General features: G+C 38.1%; 1 long non-coding RNA gene across 1 annotated transcript in view; it reads left to right on the top strand.

The window, feature by feature from the left end:
- Positions 1 to 16,626: 16,626 nt before the first annotated feature.
- Positions 16,627 to 24,188, top strand: part of LOC103459519 (uncharacterized) — a 56,827-nt gene continuing 49,265 nt past the window's right edge. The window contains exons 1-3 of the long non-coding RNA XR_532763.2: positions 16,627 to 17,648; positions 19,995 to 20,070; positions 20,568 to 20,711. This is a non-coding gene — a long non-coding RNA (uncharacterized LOC103459519). The remainder of the gene's footprint in view (positions 17,649 to 19,994; positions 20,071 to 20,567; positions 20,712 to 24,188) is intronic.

The following is a 24,188-nucleotide window of genomic DNA, read 5'->3' as shown; positions in this document are numbered from 1 at the left end:
AAGATAAATGTGTAGAAAAGATAAATGTGTGGAAGGAAGGGCTTTGATCAGATAAAAAAAAATAAATGCAGAAACAAAGAGTTCCTATGACCATTCTAAATGGAAAACGTGGTGAAGGCAGCATACTGTGGGGGGAACTATTCACAATGACCTCAAACATACAACCAGAGCCACTAAGGGGGACATTTGTCAAAGTGCATCAGTTTGACAGGATGGGCCAGTCAAAGTTTAGAACTAAATCCCTTGAAAAATCTCTGGCAATGATTTAAAATGGCTAAACGATCCGTTTCACTCAATCAGACGAAACGTTAGCTATCTTGCAAAGGAAAAGATTCTGTGTCTAGGTTAGCAGTTTTGGTCAAAATATATCATAAAAGTCCTGCAACAGTAAGAAAACTTCCAACAATTTTTTACTTTAATCTGGTTGCAGCTATGTACAATTTAGTTTTGGTCAGAGACGATACAAAGAAAAGAAAAAACGGAGAATGAATAGTTTAGAAATGCAAAACAGCCTTTGTAAATTTTATAGACCAGAGTAGCTGCATTAGATTTGCTAGCTTTAGCATTTTTCTCCAAACTGCGTCTCTTTTGCTTTTCATTGTTCCGGTTATTTAACTTTGACTCTTGTAAAGGATTTTAAACAAGCTTGAGGTCAAAGTTTTTTTTTATTTATTTTTTTATTCTTCCTCTTAGTTAAAAACAGCAGTTTCACCTTTGGGTCGACGACCTCCAGATAACCTCTGAACTAACCCAGTTTTTACCTGCAACGTGTTTTTCACCAAAAAAATGTATGAGAATGTTTATCATCTCCATCCACTTTTTGCGTCTGGAGCAAAAAAAAAAAAGGACCAAAAGAGCACCACAGTGGTGGACCTATTCATCCCCACAGAGCTCATATTTGGCATTCTCTGCCCTTACAAAGTCTGCTGCTTATCCATCAAAGTCCCAGCTAACGTTGGTTAAACCGTGACCGTGAACTGGTCCAGCGCGAAGCTCCCAGGATGAGCTGAAACCACCGCTGCAGGTCACCGCAGGTCAGGCTGAGTTTGAGTTCTGATCCGCGTTTTCTGGATAAATCTTCACAAATATGTTTTTGGTTTTTAACTTCTGCATAGAATTCTAAAAAGTCAAGAAACACAACTGTATCGTACCCTTTGTAGTTCAGTAAGAGACGATGAGTCAGATTTGCTTGTCTTTTTTTTTTTTTTTTTAAATATGTCCCAAAAAATATAGCATGGTGTATAATGTCAAAATGTCTGTTTTTACATATTGAAGGAAGTGGGTAGAAGTCTGAACTTATCAAAATTTCAACTTCTTAACCACATTTATTAAGTGTACAATCCATTCATATAACAACTAAACCCATACTGAATAGTATGGGTTAAATACATATTGATTAACCAATCAATATGTATTTAATTGTGACTGCAGTGGATGAACAATCATTATTTCTTCAAGTTTCACCAAAAAACAAAACTAGCGTCAATAATAAAAACACTAACATTAATTGACTGAAAATGCAAAAATAATATGTCTGTATGATAATTTCAACAGTTTTGTTTGGATATTTTCTAAGTTCAATATTCAAATGATTCCACAATTTGACTCCACTAGTTGGGTTTTTTTGTTCTACTAGTTCTGATTTTGCACAATTTAAAACTTAACCTCAGTCTTGGATCATTTTTGAATGCTTTCCAGTAATTGTTTACTTTTGATTGATGGACATAAAAATGACTCCTCTATTTAACTGCTTTCTTTTCATTATTTCTTCTATTCTCAACTGTCTTGCATCATTTCTCCACGGGACTTGATGCAAACGGCCCCAAACAAATCTACGAGTAACATAAACCTAGATGGATATTATCGGTTTACAGCTGCATATTTCAGCCACCAAACAGATCCAAACACGAGGACATGACGTGACATGACGTCTTTAATCTTAGTATTTCCCCTCCATTTATCTCTCTTCCTTTTGCTCTCCGGAGCCGTCCTGTTAGCGCTTCTGCTTAATCTTCATTTGAATTTTAGAGGGACGGCTTAACTGCCGCTTTTCACGGAGGTGGTGGTTATGAAGATTGGTGGGGATTTCAACATTCATCAGCAAGATGTAACAGAGTGAGAGAGAGGAAAAGAAGAGGCTTTTTTTTTTTTTTTTGCAATCCACTTAAGTTGGAGATGAAACGAGGGCTGTGGTAAAGAGCGGAGGAGAGGAAATTAGGGAGCTAAAACATTTTCGTCTCATTCGTAGAGTAAAATATTTGACAAATTGAAAAAAAAAAAAAAAAAGCTCTGCAGTATTCTTTTTTTCCAGTATTCCTTAAAATACTTCTGTGAAAGATTTCAAATTCCTTGCATATTTCCCTTCAGTGAAAGTTTTTTTAATTATTATTTGAACGACAGAACTGACTATCCTTTTAAATATTAGATTCAGATTTGTAAAATATATTTTAAACATGTTTATGGACACAAAGAACAAGAAGTCAGAGGGTTTTTTTTGTTTGTTTTTGGCTCCATGCAATTCCTGAACAACGTCTGGTTTCGAGTTTTTAAATAGATACTATAACATTATAAATAATATGTATTGAAACGAACTTTGAGATTCCTCTCCGAAATCATGCTGCAATCCCATGCCGGGTCAGTAGGTGGCGATAAAGTTGATAACATTTCAAAAGAATGCTAAAGAACAGCAACAGCAAAGTTTGCAATTCTTCCAAAACAACCGAACTTTTTAATTCATCTAGATGGTTAAAAGTTGTAAAGACGTGAGAGTGAAATAGTCTATTCTTTTGAATGACTCCAAAATGTAGAGTGTTGTTAATCTCAGGCAGTTTGAATGTTCCCCAGTCTTTAATGACTACAAATATACCAGAAATCAGTTGAAGGTCGCCGAAAAGCATGTGCTCAAGCTGCAAGTCTCTAAAATAACATTTCACTAAATATAAACAATGGTTTATGTAAATATCTTAAGTTTGTATGTATTATTTTTGACACTTTATGAGTAAGAAGATATTAAAATTCCACAAGGTTGTGAATTGCCCGCTCCGGGTCGAGGTCTGTTTTGGCCTCAAGCGGAGGACTTTCAAGAATAATTGTGTTCCTTGTGTTAAACTCGGCCTGTTTTTAATAGCGGAAAGAACGAGATCCCGGATTGGAAGCGGCTGAAATTAACTTCCTGTGAAGCGTCGCACAAAACAGAAAATGGAAGAGGAGGACGGATAAAGATGTTGAAGAAACAAAAAAAAAAAGCTTTTCAAAGTGGTTGAAAGACGGTAGGTAAGTAATGTCAGTGTATCAACAAGAGAGTTGTTATATATATATATATATAATTTTATAATTCTTGCCCTTCCTGGCTGGATTCCTCCTTGGTTTCTGCTTCGCTAAACGTCACAGTTTTTTCCTCTTGATCGTTCAGCATTTCATGGGAAGCTGGACGTTGTGTCTCCTTTGGCTCTTACACTGTCTGGAGGTTCTCTGGTGCCACAGTCTTGGCATTTTTGCCAGAATTCTGAATTTCAGAGATGTCCTTCTCTGCTTGGTTTATTAGGACTTCCAGTTCAGCAGCAGCTTTCGTTGCTGCCGCTCTCCTTTTCTTATGTTCAGATTCCTTAAACAGCTCTTTCTCCACTTACTGATTGTTATTTTGTGGTGTTTCAGAGACCATTACCTATTCTGTCACCTGCAGTGGTCTGGAGATTACTGTTCCATTAGTTTTAGTGTCTTTTTCAAACTTGTCTTTGACTAGATCCAGGATTGAATCTTCTTGTTGTTCAACCTTTTCTCCAGAAACCTTTTCAGTATCAACTGTCTCCAGCTCTGAGACGGCTTCCATCGCCACCTCCTCCTTCTTTCTCTTCGATTTCTTTGATGGCTTCTTCTTCGCCTGCTGATCCACATTTTGTTCAGTTTCAAAGACGGTTCTTTTGTCAACATCTCCCAATATTTCAGTCTCAGTTTGAGCTTTCTTTGACATCTGTTGACATCTGTTTGCACTTCAACAGAGACCATTTTTTTCCCTGGTTTGTTTCGATTCTGCGATGCTTTGCGTGAGTTTAGCGTTCAGCTCTTCATACAGCTGGAGCCGTGCATAGCAGTGTTCGTACTTTTTCTCTGCCAGAATTCTTTTTTCAATTTCTTCCGATAGAGATGCCTGGGTTTTTCTTAATTCTTGGAGCAGAACCTGGACTTTGTCTGGTTCGGCCAAAGCGACTGACTCTCTTTCAGTGACAGAGGTCACAGTGTCCTTGGCAAACATCTCATCTTCTGATGGAGCTACAAGGTTACTTTCTCTTGCTTGCATTTCAATATCATAAAAAAAAAATGTATATCCAATCCAGGCTCTGATTCAGGAGATGTTTTCCAAAATGTGTACTTGTGTGAAGGCGCCTGATGACCTAGTTGTTCTGGGAGAGAACCTCCACCATTTTCTAAATTGCAGTCAGATCCATCTCAGCGCCTGGCTCGGGGAATGTTTTCCACAGTAATGGTAACTTCTTTACACCCTTGTTCTTAAATTGCTGTTTCTTCCCTGGTTTCTTCCCTGTCTCCTGTGTTTTGGGGTCATTGTCGGTGGTCAGCTGTGGAGCAGAGATCGTACAAGACCATTTTTCTAAGAACACTCCCTCGACATCATGTTTTCCTGACACAGATTCTTCAACAATTTTAATGGAAGAGTTTGCAGTCATGGAAACTGATGTCGCTCCGAAATTTCCTTTTGGGGGTCTCGACATCCTGACGCTGAGTAGGTTGGATCATCTCTGGTTTGTGGACATTCTGCAGTGTTTCAACGGTGGATTGTTTTCTGGTGACCATTGGTGTGAATTCTGGATAAATTGTTGGCAGACAGATGTCGTCGTTTACAACTTCTCCATCTGTTTTCTGACTGGCCCAGTTGAAATTCCACTGGAGAAAGTCCCCCTGACTCAGGAGCGGTGGGCGGGGGAGATTATGTGTTTGCATACACCTCAGAAAGTATGTAGTTGCACCCCTGCTCCTGGGCTCCTCCGTTTGCTGGTTTTCTGGTCGTATTGAGCTGGAGGGAGACCCAGAGTGTAGAACGCCGTAGTCTGGGAATGCCTCAGGGTTGCCCTGAGTGTTTCTGGTTGGAGGGCTGACTGCCTTTGCCTCCTGGTCCTGCTTACCCCAGTGACTCGATCTCAGATAAGTGACAGATAATGGACGGATGTTTGTTGTTTTTCACCCAGACAGAGGGAGCAAACGAATCATTAAATGCCTCAAAATACATCGACCTTCACCTACGTGGTGAACGCTGCTGTTCATCTCCAGTGGAAACTTGAGTTTTTATTTCTGATTTGACATCTTGTTTGTTTTTACCGTCCTTCCCTAACATGCAGTAAAAGGCCGTCAGCAGTGAGTATGGCGTACACCAGCCACAGCTTCCGCTCGACATTAACAAGCAGCTGTTAAAGTCAAAAGCCAACAGTGCATGTGTTGTTTTTCAAAAAGAAAAAAATAAATAAAAAAAAGAACTTAGTTAGCTGTGACAAAGAGTCGCTAATTCAAATGTGTACTTTTATGTTGCGGTAATGATGTAAATGTGTTGTAAATGAAATGGAACGAGAGCTTTATAGACCGAATTGATTCGCTACTCAAGTGTAAAAGCCTCACGCTTGAATACAGTCACGTCTGGCTAATTGAAGAGGACTAATGTGTTTTTCATGTTTTTCCTCAAGCCTCTCGACTAAAAGTACAGTGTGCGTTTTTTATTTTTACTTGTTTTTGAGGTCACATTTAGACCCTACTCTACTGTCGGAAGAAATTGCCGATCATCGGTTTGAAGTTATGTTAATTTCTACCAGCAGAAGAACGGCGGCTGATGCACAGGCATGTGAAACGTACACATGTTCAACTCATTTTGCATCATCAGAGAGCACTGTGCTAAATTTTCATGTATCATATTGACTATGATTCATAAGCCACTGATCTCGTATTTAACAGAATTACCTTTTAACCGTGATTCTGATGTTGCAAAGTCGAGACTAGTTCAAATTGAAACATTGAAAATGTCGGTTTTGATCAAATATTTACTTAAGATTGATTTTATTTTCTGTCCTCTTTTTTGTGTGTGGTTATTTTACATAATTTTACATAATTATTCATAATTTTACATGCTTAAAATTATGAATAACTTCCTGTGAGAAGGTGGGTATTTCTTCATGCCTGTAGCTGAAGACGTACCCTGGACATGACCTGGATTCCATTTGTACTAGCAAGGAAGATGTTAGCAATATCTGAAATATTAGACACAGGCAAAATATATTATTATGCACATTTTTGGAGGATTTGAAAGCAAGAAATTTGTGGATGTCTGCTTTGAAAATTGGGAGGCCAGAATTCAAAAGCAACTCGCTACTGAAGTTTGAAATCCAACTGCGAACGTTGGAGGTTCCTAAGCAACCTCTAATTTAGCATCCAATATGGCTACCATACCCGTGAAACGTGAAATTTGCCAACTATTTATTAGCACTTCTTATATGTTGCATATTATTTGTGATAGTTCCACGTGTTTGAACACAACAATGCTATCGCTAATAGTAGTTAGCACAGTAAGAATGTCGATCCCAAATCAGCTTCAGTTTCCAAAACGCAGATTAAAATATAAATAATAGTTCAGTATTTCTTGCTTTTTTGCAGAAGTGCACAATACCTGTAATACTGTCAACAGATTGGTTATCTTTCTTAGTGTTAGCAGAGAGAATAGCAGCAGGATACAAGAAGTGGTGTCAAAGTGTTCGCTCCCTTTCTGGTTTCCTTTTTATTTATTTATTTATTTATTTATTTATTTTTTGCTATTTTTTTCACACTTACATATTTCTCAGCATCAAACCAATTAAAAAATTTGTCAAAGTCGACACAAGTAAACACAAAATGCGATTTTTAAATGAAAGTGTTTATTTCTGCACACTAAGTTATGTTTCCACACTCCACTTAAAGCTAACATTTTAAACTTTTAACAAATATGTAACCGTTTCACTGAAAAGAAAAAGCACACTATCAATCATATGTAAAATTATGCATTTATTTATGTTACCTTAAGAGAGCAAAGACATTAAATTACATGTAGAGACTACTGTTGATTTCGCTGCTCATTTTCGTGCATAATTTAAACTAAAACAGTTTGAAGCATACTACCCTGATCACAAAATAAATCCAGATAAATATTTGAAAGTACTTAACCAAAAAAAAAAAAAAAACACCAATCCCAAATATTTTCAGCAAATGCGATCCTCAAGTGTTTTAATGAATAATTAGCAGTATAAGTATGAAATTAAAATAAATGTTGTACAAGTGCCATCATTTGATCAAAGATGCTTAGTGTTGCTTTCACCACTAACATTAATTTCTCAACTAGCAGGCTTAAATATCTAACGCAGCCAATGATTCAGAGCCGTTTATTGTGGTCTAATCCTCTGATATCTACAGTAATGCCAAAGATTTTCAGGGATTTAGGAAGACCAAGTGCAGCGCTGTAATTATCTCAGCTAAGACTTGTTAATTTAGAAAACCTACAGCAGGCACGCGAATATGGAAACCAACACAAAACTAAATCTGATCAACAGGAAGAGAATTTCACTTGGTTTGATGTCAGAGTTTAAATGTCACTGGTTATGAGGGCAGATTTTTAATTGTAATGTCATCCTTATTTTTTTAATGTTTTTAATAATGATTACTATTTTTTTTTTTTTTGCTGGGAGGAAAGTGAGAGAAATCTTGAAGCAGACTTTCTGCAGCTGACTAATAAAATTTAAAATGTACCATTTCTGTTATCCTTCAAAGTAAAAGCCAATGAAAAGGCATCCCAGTGTGTTTTTTTGGCCTCCATTTAGCAGTGAGAATAACTCTATTCCTTTTTTCACTTTTTTTTGGATACCAAACATCTACACTGTCGACCAACACTGAGACAAACCTTGTGATGTTATTTAAAGAAGCTATTTTGCTACTCATTTCTGTCAAATGTCATAGAATATGATGGATTTCTTCAGCCGTTTTAAACTAAATAACATGTTGGTTAAACCAAAAGGACCAGATTTTTCTTTTCAGAAATGCACAATAAACAAATATAAAGTTGACAACTTTTTTTTTTTAGTTAAAAAAATAAATTTTATGTTGCATTTTTAAAATGGTACAGAGTCGGTCATGGTGGTACCTAAAATGCTTTGTTTTTTTTAATAACCTTGAAATGTCATTTGATCAGATGTGTTATAAAAATCCCATCCAACAAATTCCTGCTTAAAAATTGCATGTTGTATTTAGATAAACCCATATTTTGAACAATTCCTATAACATTTCTACAAACCTCTAAAATGTATTAAACAGATGTTGATTATAGAAAATTAAACACCTGAGTCTTTAGAATCCATGGTTATCAGCACCACTTATTCATGTTATAGAAAGTTACAAAGGCATGAGATTCAATCTTTTTTTTCCCCTTTTTTGATGGGTACGATTCACCAGACAACGAATCTGTCTTGAGCAACTTATAAAAGAAGAACCAGCAGGATTAGGTAGTCAAAATTCTCTGAGCTCCATTGTTAGAGTATAATCTTTGTTGGCATAAAGTACCCTTAATCTCACTTTAATAAAAGCCTGCCACCAAAACCAAAAGGTAGAATTTGAACAGAGGAAAAGAGTCCCCGTTATGAGAACACTTAATCCCGCTTTAATGATGATACTGACAATTATTATGAGGGGGGGGGACATTTGGGTCAAAGCAAACAGCAGGGAATGGAGCAGTCGAGCCCAGAAACACTGTTGCTTTTACTGCAACTTCATGTGTTGCCATCAAATAAGCTATTCCTCAAACCTTTGAACCTGTTTTGTCATATTATGTCGCTACAAAAGAGACGGTTTGGTGTGTTTCTGATGCAATTCACACAAATAAGTTCAAATGAAAGGCATAAAGCGTTTAAACCAGCGAGCCTACAGCATAAACTCCAGCAGGTATTTCACAGTAGGAGAGAATCATAAAATTATAAAATGGTTTTGGCAGTAAAGCGGGTTATGTATACACTTCTGCAAATGGGGCCATAAAATTTCAGCTGACAATAGGAAAAGTTAAACTCAAGAGTGGGAGGAATCATTATTTGAAGCCCCTGGAGAACCTGCTCGTTTACAAAGATATCAACAGTCGCTCGTTTTAAATGCTAAAATTTGTCTCAATCTGGAGAGATGAAACATTCGTATTTTTAACAAAAACAGGGATTTCCATGTCATCGTTTGAAACATGTCTTTAATACCGTTGTGTGCTTTAGAACTTTGTGGGGAAATCTTTATTGGCAAGAGGTTTCTTGTAATTAGTCTCCAGGGTTTTTAGGATTTTAGCTCCTGTTTGCTAACTCAAAACTTTGGCTAAATCAGCAAATATATCGTAGGACTGAGGTCTCCACACAGGCTAGGCTACACAATGTCTTAATGTGACTCTTTTTATCCACTCCTTCACTGCCGTGATGGTACATTTCGGGTTGTTATTGCCCCAGAAGAGGTTTTAAGTGTTCTAGGTTTTATGGTACATTAGCTTCTCGACAGTCTTATCAGAAAAACTCCCCAAAGAATATTTCCGCCTCTGTTTACCTTCGGTGACTTGTTTCCTCTGGGTCATTTTCTCCATTTCTCTCCCACCAGACATTGCAGATTTTTCTCAGCCCTCGATGATTTTTGGATTCACTGGCCGGTCAGTCATGATGTGGAAGACTGTGTCTGAACACCTTAGGAGTTTAACTGCTTGATCTGTGGAGATTCTCGATAAGATTCCGAGATAAATCAGGAACAGACTTGTACATGTTTCCTCTATAACGGTTGCAAGATTAAATCTCCTATAGCTAAGGATGTTGTTGGTGTCCTAAGTACCTTCAATTCTGGCACATTTCTGGTGATTATTCTCATTCCAAGAATGAGAATCCAAACTGAGGATGCCTGTTGGCAGTTTGATGTTTCGTTCCATTTCCCAATATTTGCACCACACCGACAGATTTCACTCTTAACAAGCTTCTTTCTAAAAGTCTTGTAGCCTAATCAAGGCTCATCATCGACTGTTGTACTCCTGACTTCCTTTTGTGATCTCTTTGGTGTTGCCATGGTGGTGGAGAAAACTCGGAGAGGAAGAACAAGTTGAGATCGAGAATCAATATGTTGGAGTCCTTATTTCAGTCAAGCACAACTTCACTTTGAACTTCTTATATGATGTCTTTATTAAGATTTATATTGCTGTAGCTTCACATTAATCGAACCACCCTAAAAATTAAAGACTGAGAAATCTTAAAAACTCAACTGAGGGTCAGTTTATCATTTCCTCCTCTGCATGTTGTTAATGTCTTGTGAAAGTGTTTTCTGTCTCTCCTCTGCTCCAAACAGGGCTTCATATAAAAGTTTCATGGGGGATTGCGTAAATGAAAATTACTCGTCAGTTCGGTAAAAGACTGTAAATTCAAGACGACAGCTGGGAGGAGAGTACAGTAGGAAGCTTAGATGATTTCCCAACTTCCAGAAGTCAGCCTCCCGCAGAGACGTCGCCTGTGTTGTCACAAGCCCCAAACACTCAAATTGGTGAAAAGTAAGACGAGAAAAGAGTGAAGATTGGATGTTTGGAAGGAAGAGGAAGAGCGAGGATAGCCTCAGAGGAAGATAATGTTCGGCGAGGATGCTCAGGGTTAGCAAGTGTTGGCTGAAAAAAGAGAGAGAGCAAAGGGTAGCAAATAAGATTTCATAGTTCGTTCTTTCCGCGAGTGTGCAGGACTCGGCCGGCCAGATTAACACTATTCATTTGTACCACAGATTTTCACACTTCAAAGGCTGATTTGTTCAGGTATCCAGCTAGTTTGCTCAGGGGTTTTGACGATTTTATGTCCACATTATTAACTGTGACTTCAACAAATGCAGATCACTCTCCTTTCATATATATATTTTGTCAGATTTTTGGGGGAAAATAGTGTATGTTTTCTGAATTCACAATGAGAGCGCAGAGCTCCAAATTTAATGTCACCACTGTGTATCTGGCTGTTACCTACTCTTTTCTTTTTCTTCTTGTTTTAGTGGCTCAGGGGTTCTAAGTATTTCATCTCATTTTGGATGTATTAGCTATGTTTAGCATGCTATATGGAGTAAGTCAAAGTCAGTCAACATGCTGTGAAACCCCACATATATGGGGTTTTAACGTTACTTAAAACAACCATAAAAATGAAGACTATTTTTAGCTCATTTTTGCTAAAATGCTGATATTAGCTAAAATCAACAGCATTCAGCATTTTTGCTAAACATTTTGCATTTGGCAGGTGGCATTGTCACATATAGGCTAAAATTAGCTTAAATGCTAATTTTAGCCAACTCTAGCTAAACTTAGTGTTCATTTTAGTTAGCTCATTTGAGCTAACTTTAGCTCAAATTAGCATTGCATTAATGTTTTAGGCTTGGCATTGTCACCTGCCAAGCCATGTGAAAACCACTGATTCACTATGCAGAATATAATTCACCCTGTTGTTCAACAGCCCTGGAAGCAATTGTTTTTTTCTTTCTTTTTTTTTTTTTACCTGGGTCTTGACCGATTTGGTATGGCAATCCTGTTGGTGTTCTGCGTTCTTCTTTAGCTCCTATGTTGGGAACGTCCAACTGAGAAGAAATAAATGAAGAAAAGAAAGAAATCCAGGGGCTGCCATCTGATACACAACCAAAGCTTTTTTGGATCCAGTTTTTATTAATGCAGTTTAGATTTGCAGTCCTGTAATGGAAGAGAAATAACCACTTATTGGGACCCGCGAATGTTCCCATTGTGAGGCATTACTGTTAGACAGCCCAATACTTCCAGAAAACAGCTTTTGCTTCTCTCTTCAATGGATGGTTGCACTTTGGTCTTGATGTTTTAAACAACAGCACATCCTACACAATAAGCCTCCACACCTACACAGGGTTTCACTTTACTTTTCTACTTTTAATCCAACAAATGTCAATCTTTTGAATCAGCCTATTAATGGTCAACAGGACCTGGTAGGAGAGTTTGCAGCTAGTTTTCTGTACTATGAATATTGCATCAAGAATTTCATAGTAGGGTGGTATTACTCCTGGTTTATATTGTTAATAGCTGCTGAATGCACCAATACAATAACCGTCTATTGAAATGGTTACCCCATGAAAAAATTATTTTAAAAAAAGGCAAACATTTTAGCAACAACCTTTGAAGGAATTGTTCATAAGAGTCTTCAAATTGCCGCTTCACTGACTTCCTGTAGCAACTAAAGTACCGCATTGCTAAAGCTAGCTTACAAGAAAACAAGAAACACATGGAGATTTGGGTGTAGCTGCCTTTTTGCTAAATAAAAATACAAATGCTGATTTTTTCAGTAATTAAAGGTGCAGTATTATGTATTTTCCTGGCACATAGTGCCATTGTGCAGCACAATCAAGTAATTATGTTACCTTTTCTCATGAAAATGCTATGTATATATTAAACATACTTTCAAAGCGTTTGCAATTTAACACCTTGAAATTAGGTTTCCGTCTCTTTAAGAAGTTCCTGCTCCTTCCTACCTTAAGCATGTCATCACAGCAAAGCTAAAAAAACATTTTACCTAATGCTGTTCCTGTAATGAAATAATATATCTCAAGTTGTTGGTTGTAAGTCACTGAAAAAGGCTAAAACCCAGCTAGCTATTTATTAGCTGTGGTTATAAATAGTACCTTGCAACTGCATTTATAATCTATAAAATGTTTCATTTTAAATATGTTGCAACCAAAAACTGATATATTTTTTACTGATTTTAGATGATAGTCCAATACAAGATGGTATTTAATTAATTGGAAAGATAATTTGAACAAATAAAAGCCACAGAAATTTGATGTGCATGGTGCCCCTCTGAGTCAATACTCAATAAAAACCACTTTTATTTTCACTGTAATTACAGTCGTAAGTCTTTTGGGATATTTTTTTATCCACCATTTCCATTCTTTCATCCAGTTAAAGTTCCATATCCGACTGCATAAAACTATTTTCCATACTTGCATTAGAAGAATGACATTTATCTTAGTTTGAGTTACTTTCATCAAACCCACCCTTTAAGTCATTTAACCTTTCTCTAAACTCCAGATTTAATTGCATGAGTTTTTTTTTTTTTCCTTTTCAGAGCTGCAGCCGCCATCTTTACCCCTCACTGAGAGGGGCTTAGGAGTAGAACATCGCAGTAGCTTGACCCCCTGTCTGCAGCGCGCTGCTCTGCTTCTCCCATGGCCCCTTCTCTCTGCCAGGTTTCCGGCGCCCCACTGAGACCCTGACTTAACGGCTGAAATTGAAATTAGGTATTAAACTCTATTCCGGCCTCAAACTCCACTTTCTAAAATAAATCCACCTCTTATGCACTGGCTCTCTTTTCCCTTCTTCGGTCTGCCTCCTGGCTGGGAGGACTGTCACTGAGCTAGTGACTCGCCTGCACCAGGATCCACATATATATATATATATATATATATATGTGTGTGTGTGTGTGTGTGTGTGTGTGTGTGTGTGTGTGTGTGTGTGTGTGTGTGTGTGTGTGTGTGAGGGGACAATGACTGTGGTTTAATGCGCTCATCTTGATTTTTATTTATCTTTTTTGTTTACTGTGAAACTGATTGTCAAAGAGTGAAAATGTATAGAATAGAGTCTTATTTTAGAAGATGAAGACAACTCAAAGATGCTGAGCCAGTTGCCATGGCAATACCCATGCTAGCATTTATGTCCATCACAATAGAGATGGGGCGTAATAGCGTATGAGAGGTGAAAATGAGACCAGAGAAAAAGAGTGAGTCACATAGACGGGTCATGCTTTTAGAAAGGTGTTCTAGATGAAAGTTTCAAGGCGTCCGTGAGTAAGGGAAGTTAGAATAAGCCAAGTGTTTGTACAGCTGTCTGTTTTTTATTCTTCTTCTATTTTATTATTGTGACTCAGACACAAAAATGTTCTCCAGACGTCTGTTAGAGGAAACGGTCCACAGCGTGTAGCTAGCAGGAGGAAAAACACGATTACTTACCTTTTGAGTTGAAAAAGACCTTTGCAAGAAAGTTTTGTGAAGTCGCACAGAACGCCTGCAGGCTGACGCAAAGGTGGATATCACAGGTGAAAATATAAACAACGACAATGCACACATATCAGGACCAAAAGACAATTTAGGAATCTTCAAATCCCTAAATATCAGACCAGATAAGGTCAACTTGATTTAAACTTTGCAGAAGAGTTCAAACATGATTTCAAACTATACTTACTGCGAAAACACAAAATCCTACCAACTATTGTTGGTCTTTTGGTCTAGGAAAAAAATCCTAGTGCTGTTCTTCAGCAAGAAACATGAGCTTATTTTAAGTCAATTATTTCTTAATATTGATGAGAAAGTATGTGTTTTTATTTTTGCTAAATGATTGTATTTCATAAATGTATGGTCAACTGAGGTATGATTACATTCTTTGATTTTATTATTTTTTATCTATACTATTTGGGCGGAGACTTTATTGTGTTTTTGCCTCTTCCTGTTATTTGTTAATATTTTTTGTTCTGTATTTTAATTGTGCAAAACAAATGTTTTTCTGCAGACTCACCTCTATCTCTTAAAGCAACTACAGCTGTAATCTCCGCTCATTACAGTTTTACACTCAGTCTGCAGCATGGCTTTTGACGACTCGGCATCCGACTTAAGAGGCAATTACATAACCTCGTCTTCCGATGTGCAATTTTCACGCTTGCATAAAACATAGGTAAAAGTATTCCCGGCTGTCCGAACAATTAGCATCTCCTCTTTCAAATGTAAACTGGAAAAAGTATAGATGGCGCACGCCGACGACGAGGCGACTATCCAGACGTTTTGAAATCCCAGTTCCCTGTCAGAGAGAAGCACAAGAAAACGGGAGTGCGTTCTGCTGTTTCTGGGATTAAAAAAACAAAACAAAAAAAAACTTCCGATCACTGTCAGAGCGCTCAGATCTGATGTGTGCAGACGTCTCTGTTTAAAGTAGTGTTTCACTCCTGTAAGCAAAGTGACAGTGATAAAGGAAGTTTCCGTTTCCAGAAATAGCAGAGCGGGCTCGTCTCCTTCCGGAGGATTGCAGGTTTCTGACAGAGATCTGGGATTTTGCGGGTCCAGATACTCTCATTTCCGAGCTGCGACAAAGGAGAAACTCTTTCATAGCGAGTCTTTTCTTGAGGTGCCTCTTTCATCTCCCCCTGCAGTACCTCGAAACCGACTTTACTCCCGTTCTGTCTTTTAACTTCCATCGCTCTCTGCTTTGCACTCTTGTCTGCCCGGCATCTGCACCGCACCGAATTCGTCCATGAAAAGGCATCATTTAAAGGCCTGGCCTGGCAGCCTGGGATAGAAAATAAATTAGGAGTCCATTGCTTCAAACGGAGCTTCACCAAGGCAACCTCCACTCATGCCAAGGATCTGCCTCGCTTACTCCAAGGCAAGCCGTGAGAAGAGTTTTAACAAGCAAGAGCTCCGTCTCGAGACTTTTTTTTCTCTTTTGGTGTAAGAAAGAAGGAAAATGTAACTTCATTGACGGATACCTGTAATTTTAACTGTGTCGCTGCTAATGCCTCTAATAAAACTTGAAACAAAAAGTTTGTTGTCCATTCTGACAAAATAGTCTTGAAGAGTGAAATATATTCTGTGCATTTTCTTTTGACGCGATTCCGCTCTGTGTTTTGACGTTATAAGAGCTTCGCTGGCTGCCCGAGAAATCTGCCTGAGAAATGTCAGCAATTACTCCTGTCAGCCCCTCTTCCTATTCCCTTGTTTACCCTGAAGACCATACCTCAGCGTTATTGATCTTGAGAGCATAAAAGGTCACCAGATTGAAGATGACGGCAGCCGCGGTAGCCATGGAGACTCTCTCCCAACTTTTCCCCCTATGATCAAATGCAATATCAATGAGTGGGTTAAACTTTGATAGCGGCTACTTTGCAGCTTAGATTTTTCCACAGTTAATCATCTCTCTCCTGGGATGAACAGTCGGACTGTCTCCTCGCCGCCCCTTACCCGACTTCGGTGCGAGCATCAACCCTGCTGCGTACTTAAACGTCAGATTGTTGTTACGTTTTCAGCCGGACTACCTTAAAGTTCTATCAGGACAGTTTTTCTATTTGAACATGTGCATTGAAGGTGGTAAATTGATGAATCCAAGTAAATATTGGAGAACCTGCCTCCTGTACGATTGAACATAGTGGCACAGTTATTGTTAATTAGCATTTTTGTTTTCTTTATCTCAAGAAAACTAAACAGATCTGTTAGTATAGTGTTCTAGTTCACTGATGTGAACATTCACCTGTTGGGTTGTTTTAAATTGCTAACAGCTAAAATTAGGTTTTTGACATCTTCTAGCCTCTGATTTCTTTACTTTTCTAGCCTCTGATTTCTTTACTTTTCTGCAAAATCGCTGTTATGTGACATTTGTTTGCCACAGGAAAGCAAGGTATTATTGTTCATATTTTGACAGAACCTCACTGGAAACATCAAAATTTACAAGTGCGTCCAATTGGTGCCAAATTTTATTATTAATTTTGACAATTTAAAAAATCTCTGTAAAATTTTATATTAAGGTCCCAAATTAAGACTTAATTAAGACTTGTGTTAAATAGAGTGTACACAACCAACGCAACAGCAATAAAACTGGTACAATTAAAGTACATGTCTTCAACATTATTATTTTTAGTTTTGACAAGCATAATCTTCCATAGATAGTTGTCGATCTAAAACGGGTGTGGGATGTTCAGGTATCACTAACGGTGTTTCCATTAACCATATGCGCAAATTGGAAGTCCGAACGTAAATGTGCTTAATGGAAAAACGCCTATTTCGGAAAAAAAGTCACTCAAGAAAACAAAGTTTGTTACGCTAATATGAGCTTGTTTTCCCGTAATATCGAAATGGACGTACATAGTAAAACTTCAACGCAAACACTTTTTTCGCCTCATACGAGTCACGTGATCAGCAGGGAGTTGGTTACGACGTTCGAAAAACGTCGAAGACGACGACAGGAAGTAGTTGAAGGATGATTGTTTTTGCTTTTTCTGACAGTGTACAGCTGGCTCCACCAGAGTTTTCGCAGTTCATAAAAAGTTGTGCTGAATCTATCTTCTGTAATTCACCCAAACGCCCATAAGTAGCCACTCCCAAATATAAGTGACTTGTCGCTCCAACGCCTGAATAAGATGCCGTCTCTTCTGATGGCTAATAGATAAGCGCAGGTGCCACGGTTGAATTATGAATACATTTCATGCTGTTTATATTCGTTGCTGTCATGATTTTAAAATGACTTGTTGTGAAGAGGCTTACTCACGCGCGATTTTAATTTAATTGCTTATTTAATAGAAACACCGCAATTGCAAATATTTTTTTCGACATAAGCAGAATATAGAAAAAGATTTACGCATATGTGATGGAAACACGGCTAATAACTCGCGTCTCACTTGAGGTGGGTTGCTAATTGAACACACCGGATTTTAATGAGGCAACTCCAAATGTTGGCGACTGCCTTACGCCAATTGGTTGATTTGAAACAGGTGTGTTGAATCAGGACTCAGCTAAAACATGGAGTGACCAGAGGTGGGACCAAGTCACTGGGTTGCAAGTCTCAAGTAAGTCTCAAGTCTTTGTCCTCAAGTCCAACTCAAGTAAAGACGGTAAAGTCGAGTCAAGTCTCAAGTCTTTTTTTTTCCAATTATTATATATTTTTTACAATGTTCCAATAATGCTAAATGTAAATAATAGACCATGTGCTCTTTTTAAAATCAAATATACAAAGCACTCATTGCAAATAAAGCACAGTGGTTTTGAATTTGGATGTGATGCCAACATTAATATACGTCAGTCCAAGTGGGGTTAAATCTACAGCCAATTTCACATCTCAGTATTGATAAAAACATGTTGCCTGAATCAAACTTGAAAGAATCACTAACCAAGACACAAAATAATGAGCTGCATTACCATCCAGAAACAGAACTACCCCACAGTGTTACGTTCAGGATCCTTACAATTGTAAAAAAAAAATTTTTTACTTTTGCAGCAATTTCTGAAGGATAGCAAAATTATACCACTTGGAAATGGTATTTCAATCACCATGCCATTTGAAGAGTTATAACTGGAAAAAAACAGTAAACTTAATGCACTGACTGCAGTAAACAATTTTATTGTCAATATAATTTTCCAACATAGTTGTCTTCAAATACACCCATACCTGTCAAATTTTGGATTTTTAATATAGGAAATGTCTCTGTCCGGCGCTACTGTCAGAGGAGGCAGGAGTAAAACTAACCTAAGAGCCGTGGGCGGAGGAGGGGATATTAATACTAATACGGGAACAGGGTGAGAAAGGGGTGTAAGAAACCGTACTTTTCCTTATGAATACACCATCCATCCTGTGATGGAACTGGACCTGGTTCATCATTATGATGGGATAGAGAGAAACTCTCTTCCCTGAGTTAAGGTACAGAAACTGCTTTCTGATCCGGACCCCGCTCACTATCCACCGGCTTCCTGAGCTAACACGGAGCACATTAGCTTCCTGAGCTAACACGGAGCACATTGGCTTCCTGAGCTAACACGGAGCACATTAGCTTCCTGAGCTAACACGGAGCACATTAGCTTCCTGAGCTAACACGGAGCACATTAGCTTCCTGAGCTAACACGGAGCACATTAGCTTCCTGAGCTAACACGGTGCACATTAGCTTCCTGAGCTAACACGGTGCACATTAGCTTCCTGAGCTAACACGGAGCACATTAGCTTCCTGAGCTAACACGGTGCACATTATTTGTGGATATTTGAAGCACCGGATTTATACAGCATGACTAAACACAGCATACAAGTGGGTCACCAACGTAACCCAGAGTTGCTAACACGACGTTAGCTAGTCAGTTGTCTCATAGTAACAGAAAAGTACTTATCGTTTTTTATGCAACTTCAAATGCCGAACAGTTTAAAGTTGCATCTCCATATGAGATCCTGATCTTGCAGGTTCATGTTTGTACTTGGATATTTCATGATTGACGTACCCCCCCCCCAAAAAAATAAAAAATACATGAGTACATGCTTTGAGCATTTTTTTTCGTCTCTCGTTTTTCCCCCGTTATTTTTAAATCCTGTTAATTTGATTGGCTGTGCTGCAGCTTACTATACACGATCTGCGCATGTTAATACGGAATGAGTGAAATGAATTAATGGGGCCACTTTAAAAAAATAATGTTTTAAATTTTAAGACAGTAAAATATCAAGTCTCTTCAAGCTTCAAGTCAAGTCCCAAGTGAATGGTGTGAAAGTCAAAGTCAAGTCAGAGTCTTTGAGCATTTTTTTCCAAGTGAAGTCTCAGTCTTGATTTTAACGTCGAGACCCCCCTCTGGAAGCGACATTAACTCCAAAGAACTGAAACTGCTCCAGATAACAAGTGTTGTGGAAACAATTAATGTATCCAGCGTCAAGTCAAAAAGCCAGCAGTCAAATTTAATAAGAACTCTTACACGAAATGAGGAAAAAGTGGCCAAAAATGTTCAGAAAGCATCCCTCCATGCCCCAAAACGATAAAAATGCATATAGGCTATTTTAAAATCTTTTTGTATGAAGAATTTATTGGAAACAGAATAAAGTGAACCCCAATGTTAATTAGGCTGCTAACTTTGTAGACTGTGAGCATATAAGCAGTTTTTTTGGGGGGGAAGTATGGTTATCTCTCAGAGAAATTTGCCAGCTTCTTAATCTGAAGTGAATCATTTTGTGAAGGTGGGTGCCTGAAACCAGAAGCACTCTGTTGCCTCAAAGTTTGCTGACTCGACAAGTTTGGACCTCTGCTGCTGGGAGGTGCACTGAACCAAACATGATGGCTGTTTTTCCTGATATACATGTAGTCAGTGCTGTACATAGTCGAGTAAAATACGCCTGCCCCATCCATGCTGTGATTGTACAGTCACTTTTACTGCAAAATGTGCTTTTTGGAAAGTTTTCATAAGCCTTGAACTTTCTCATTCTATGTTACAGAGACAGGCTTGGATTTACCAGTGGGATTGTGTGACAGACCAGCAGAAAATCTATACTAACCAGATTTAAATTAAAGGTAATTTATAATTAGTTACTCTGGTAACCAGTACAAGAGCTAAAATGTTAATTAAATGAGAAAAGGTTGCAGTGAGCTCCAGCTCAAATGATTGCATATTTACCAATTTCTTCAATAAAGCTCCTGAAAACCGCATTGTTCTCGTTCACATCCAAACATACAACAGGAAGTATAAGAATGCATTTAGGCAAAAATATGCACCTTCAGATTTAGAACAGTCATCTAAATTAAAAGTTGATGTAAAACAGAGCAACACACCTATTGATATATTTTGATTCTGGCTTTTATTGTAGCTCCTTTGGTGTACTTCAGTACTTTAGTACTGCTAGCAGTTACCACTGGTCCAAAAGTAAAATGTCATTTGCAGGAAAAAAGAGCATCTTGTACTTTGTTGCAAATAGTTTTGTCTGAGTGAGAACTGGCCGGAGTTTGGAGGTGAACTAAAAGTTATTCTCCCCCCCCTCTTCCTTTTGACTTTACTGGCCTTTATCTGACAGTTGTCGGACAAGAAAGCGGATTGTGAGGGAGGTGGAAAACATGTGGCAAAGGTCATCAGAGCAGGACTTGAACCCGTGATGGCCGGGCCGAGGACTGAGGCCTCTGTATGGGAGCTCCTCCGCTGTGCTCAGAAATCAAGAAAGGTAAGTGTATGTGTGTACTCGTGTATGTGCAACCGCTTCAACAATATTTACCAACAAAGGGAGGTAATTGTGGACAGTGACCTTTCCGCAGTGCTCACCTTTTTACAGTTTTACTGTGCTGCTAGGTTTAGCAGAATGGTGTGAGCTAAGTTTTGGTTAGGGTTGGGAATAGACTAGCAGTGCTTAGGGGAAAATGGCTGGATTACGCATGAATACAACTACTAAAATGAATCGTAGTTCATGCAAAGTCTGTGTGTGTCTGTATGAGCTATGGCTAATCAGAAGAGGCATAAATAACGCTGTTGTCTTGAAAGATTATGATGATTGGGCTATGATTAAAGATTGATATTGAGTGAAATTAAATGTCTAAGAGGAATCGTAAATCAGTCTGTCTTCAATTCTCCAACTGGAGATCTGTCACCAGTTTCCCCTTTCTCCAAAAATAGGCGTACATACGAGTCGGTGCTTGCATGACGATTTGTCCTGTCGAGTGTTATTTTCACTTTATTTTATTTTTAAAAATTATTATTACTAATTTGTCCAGTTGCTCCATAAAATTAATCTTGTCCTTCTTGGACCAAGATGATCACTTTCTGGTGTGCTTTGAGGTCCTTATCTCGTGGAAACACCCAATTTAGAGGTCATTTCCCCTTTCAAACATTGTGCCCTCTTAAGTATGCTAATACATTCAAATCAACCTATGTTGTCTGACATACAATATATAGCCCAAAGAGAAATTTGCCCATAGCATGATACCTTAGCCACTGTGCTTTACAGTGTTTGGGATTAATTTTGCTTTTTAGTCCACAAAATGTTTTTTCTCTTTATTTTAATTTCAAGCTCTTATCCCTTGCAGGTGCTTATTGCAGATAAGTTTGCATAAATGTCCTTGTTTTGTTCTGATGCATTTACTTTATGCCACGCACATTGAAACACAAGCTGATGTGCAATAGCTGGCAAAATTGCACACTGTTCAAGTAGTTAACCTCAAGGCATGCTACAACAAAAAATGTCTGTCCAGTTAGGTCTTCTTTAGCTTTGAAGTCGTATAACACGGCGCAAAGTGCTTAATGTTTGCAAAATCAAACAGACTGAAATGTGTAGACTTACACGTTTTCTTTAGACTCCCCATTTCCTCATATTACCCATTCAAAGTCTGACCGGAGATAACATGGGCACCATTAAATGACATAAATTCAGCCATTACTAAGGCAAGGTAGTTTTGGAGCAAATTGCAGCTTCTCATTGCTCCTTTTCATGCATAATGTAATGGTTTTAGTCTGGCTGATCAGAGCAGAGAAGTGGTGGTGGTGGTGGAGTTAGGGTGTGTGTGGAGGGTGGGGAGGTTCTGAGGCAAACTGCTCGTTATGCCACACGTCTCAGTAGCTCATCAGCGAGCAGCCAGTTCATCATTAAATGTAATGTGTGATTAAATATTTATTCGGTCCACGGTCACTGCTGCGCTATGTTGGATTTACATGACCGTCATTAAAGGACATCAGCTGCAGGATTAATGGAGTAAAAGGCCAACTTGAATCCAAATACTTTCTGGTTCACTCACCGCTGCTTTTCAGTATCTGGCAGATAACTAATGGTGTTTCTTCTTGTTGGAGTATCGAGTACGCGTGGCGCGACATGCTAACCTTTGACAACTTCGATGCTTTTGCCGTGTTGACAAATGCCGCGGCGTTGGCCTGTCGCACCCAGAGGAGCAAGTGGAAAGGAAAGAAGCCAACTTTGTTCATTAATGTTGAGCAAAAAGCCCTATGGGGCAAGTCAGTTTTACCGTCACAGAGTGAAAGCAGAGAGTGCCGGATAATGAGGTGAAGAGCTTAGTGACTGTTCTTGAGTTTTAAAATGACCGGAATTGCACCAATTAGATGATATCAATTCATTAATTTACACAAAAAATAGATATCAGGAATAAATAGAGCTTGTTTTGAACCTAAATGGTATAAATCTTTAAAACGTTTTCTAAGCTGGCAGAGTTGTCTTTTATTTGCAAAGATTTGCAACTTTAATGCCATCTTGGATTACAGCTTCAGAACAGTTTCAGTATTTGATGAAACCCATAACTTTGTTTTAGCCAGATGCTGAAATTTCTATTTTTCAAGCAAAACTCCCTTTTTTAAAATGTAAGCCTTCCAATAAAGAAGCAGCTGGTAGTGGATAAGAAATGGCTCCAGTGTTTTGGGGAAAATTTCCTTCTCTTGTGGGGTTTGTGTTTTTCCCAAAGTGTAAAATCTGAGTTCTGCAGTAAGAGATGGATTATGATTCAAGTAATCACCCTTTTTTATTTTTTATCCAAAAAAAAAAAAAAGAAACAAGTTGATGCCAAAGTAATAAATAAATGGAGGGAAAACAGCATTTTAATACTTTAAAATAAGGAATTCTAAAGAAACGTCGGATTTTCTGAACCGGGTTGAGGACTGGCAGATGTTCGCAGCTATACTTTTGCCAGTTTTCAAATATATAGATAAATATATATTTAATCATTAGCTTGGTTTATAATTCCTGAAACGGTTAATGCTACCGTCACATTTTTGGCTACCGCTACCCTTAGCCACCCTTTTTAATTTCTGGCACTCAACTGCTGTTTACTGTAAGGATTAATGCAGACTGAACACCATGTTTCCCTTCAAAACAATTAAGCTTCCACAGTAATCTGTGGAAGCCGGTGGCTTAACACTGGCACTTTTTTTTATGAAGTTTACTACACTGCACCTAATAACAATTGATCGCATCACAATTATATTTCCATGTTGGTTAAAACAATAAAAACATAAACAATGAGAGAACTTTAGTAAATTAAAGTCAGGTGCATTTTAATTGTCCAAAGCTTTCTGCTGTTTTTGTGTGTGTGTATTTCATGCATTTCTAAAAATACACGTAGACGGCGGATAGCTGCCCAAAAGCATTGATTTTCATGACTTTCTTTCTAGAGGTTGCAGGTTTTCAAGTTGCGTAAAGTGAGTTTTCTTTGTTTGCCTTTTTCAAGAATTTATAGTTGTTGTTTAGGTATCGTTAATCTTCCAATGACATATAATTATGTTGTGGTATTTTCAAATTTCCTCTCAACTTTTTTAAACATTTTGATCAATAACACAGTGGGTTGCTGGATGACTGCCATAGCGCCACTACCACTGGGCTTACCAAGTTTTCTCAGGAGAAAACCTGCAACTGATGACCTCTCTGCCATCTCCAGTTCATATAAATCCAAAAGATCTGTCCCTGGAAACTGCACACTTCTTCCATCTTAACACATCTACATGCTCAAAGTCAGATAACATTTATTTCAATATATCTTATCTCTTGTAAGTTTAGTATACTAAGATTTGCACTAGAAACTACACCTGAAATAGTTTATTTTTGCAGTGTACTGCACAACAGACATGGTGAACCCTGTAACTCCCTTTTGCCACTGAAATATTTGCAATACTGTACAGAAAATGAGAGATTAAATGAGATTTTTATACA

The sequence above is a fragment of the Poecilia reticulata genome, chromosome 23 (genome assembly GCF_904066995.2).
Source record: "Poecilia reticulata chromosome 23, P_reticulata-male-v2, whole genome shotgun sequence".
Lineage (NCBI taxonomy): Eukaryota > Metazoa > Chordata > Actinopteri > Cyprinodontiformes > Poeciliidae > Poecilia > Poecilia reticulata.
The sequence above is the reverse complement of the archived record's forward strand: the minus strand, read 5'-3'. Positions and strand labels throughout refer to the sequence as shown.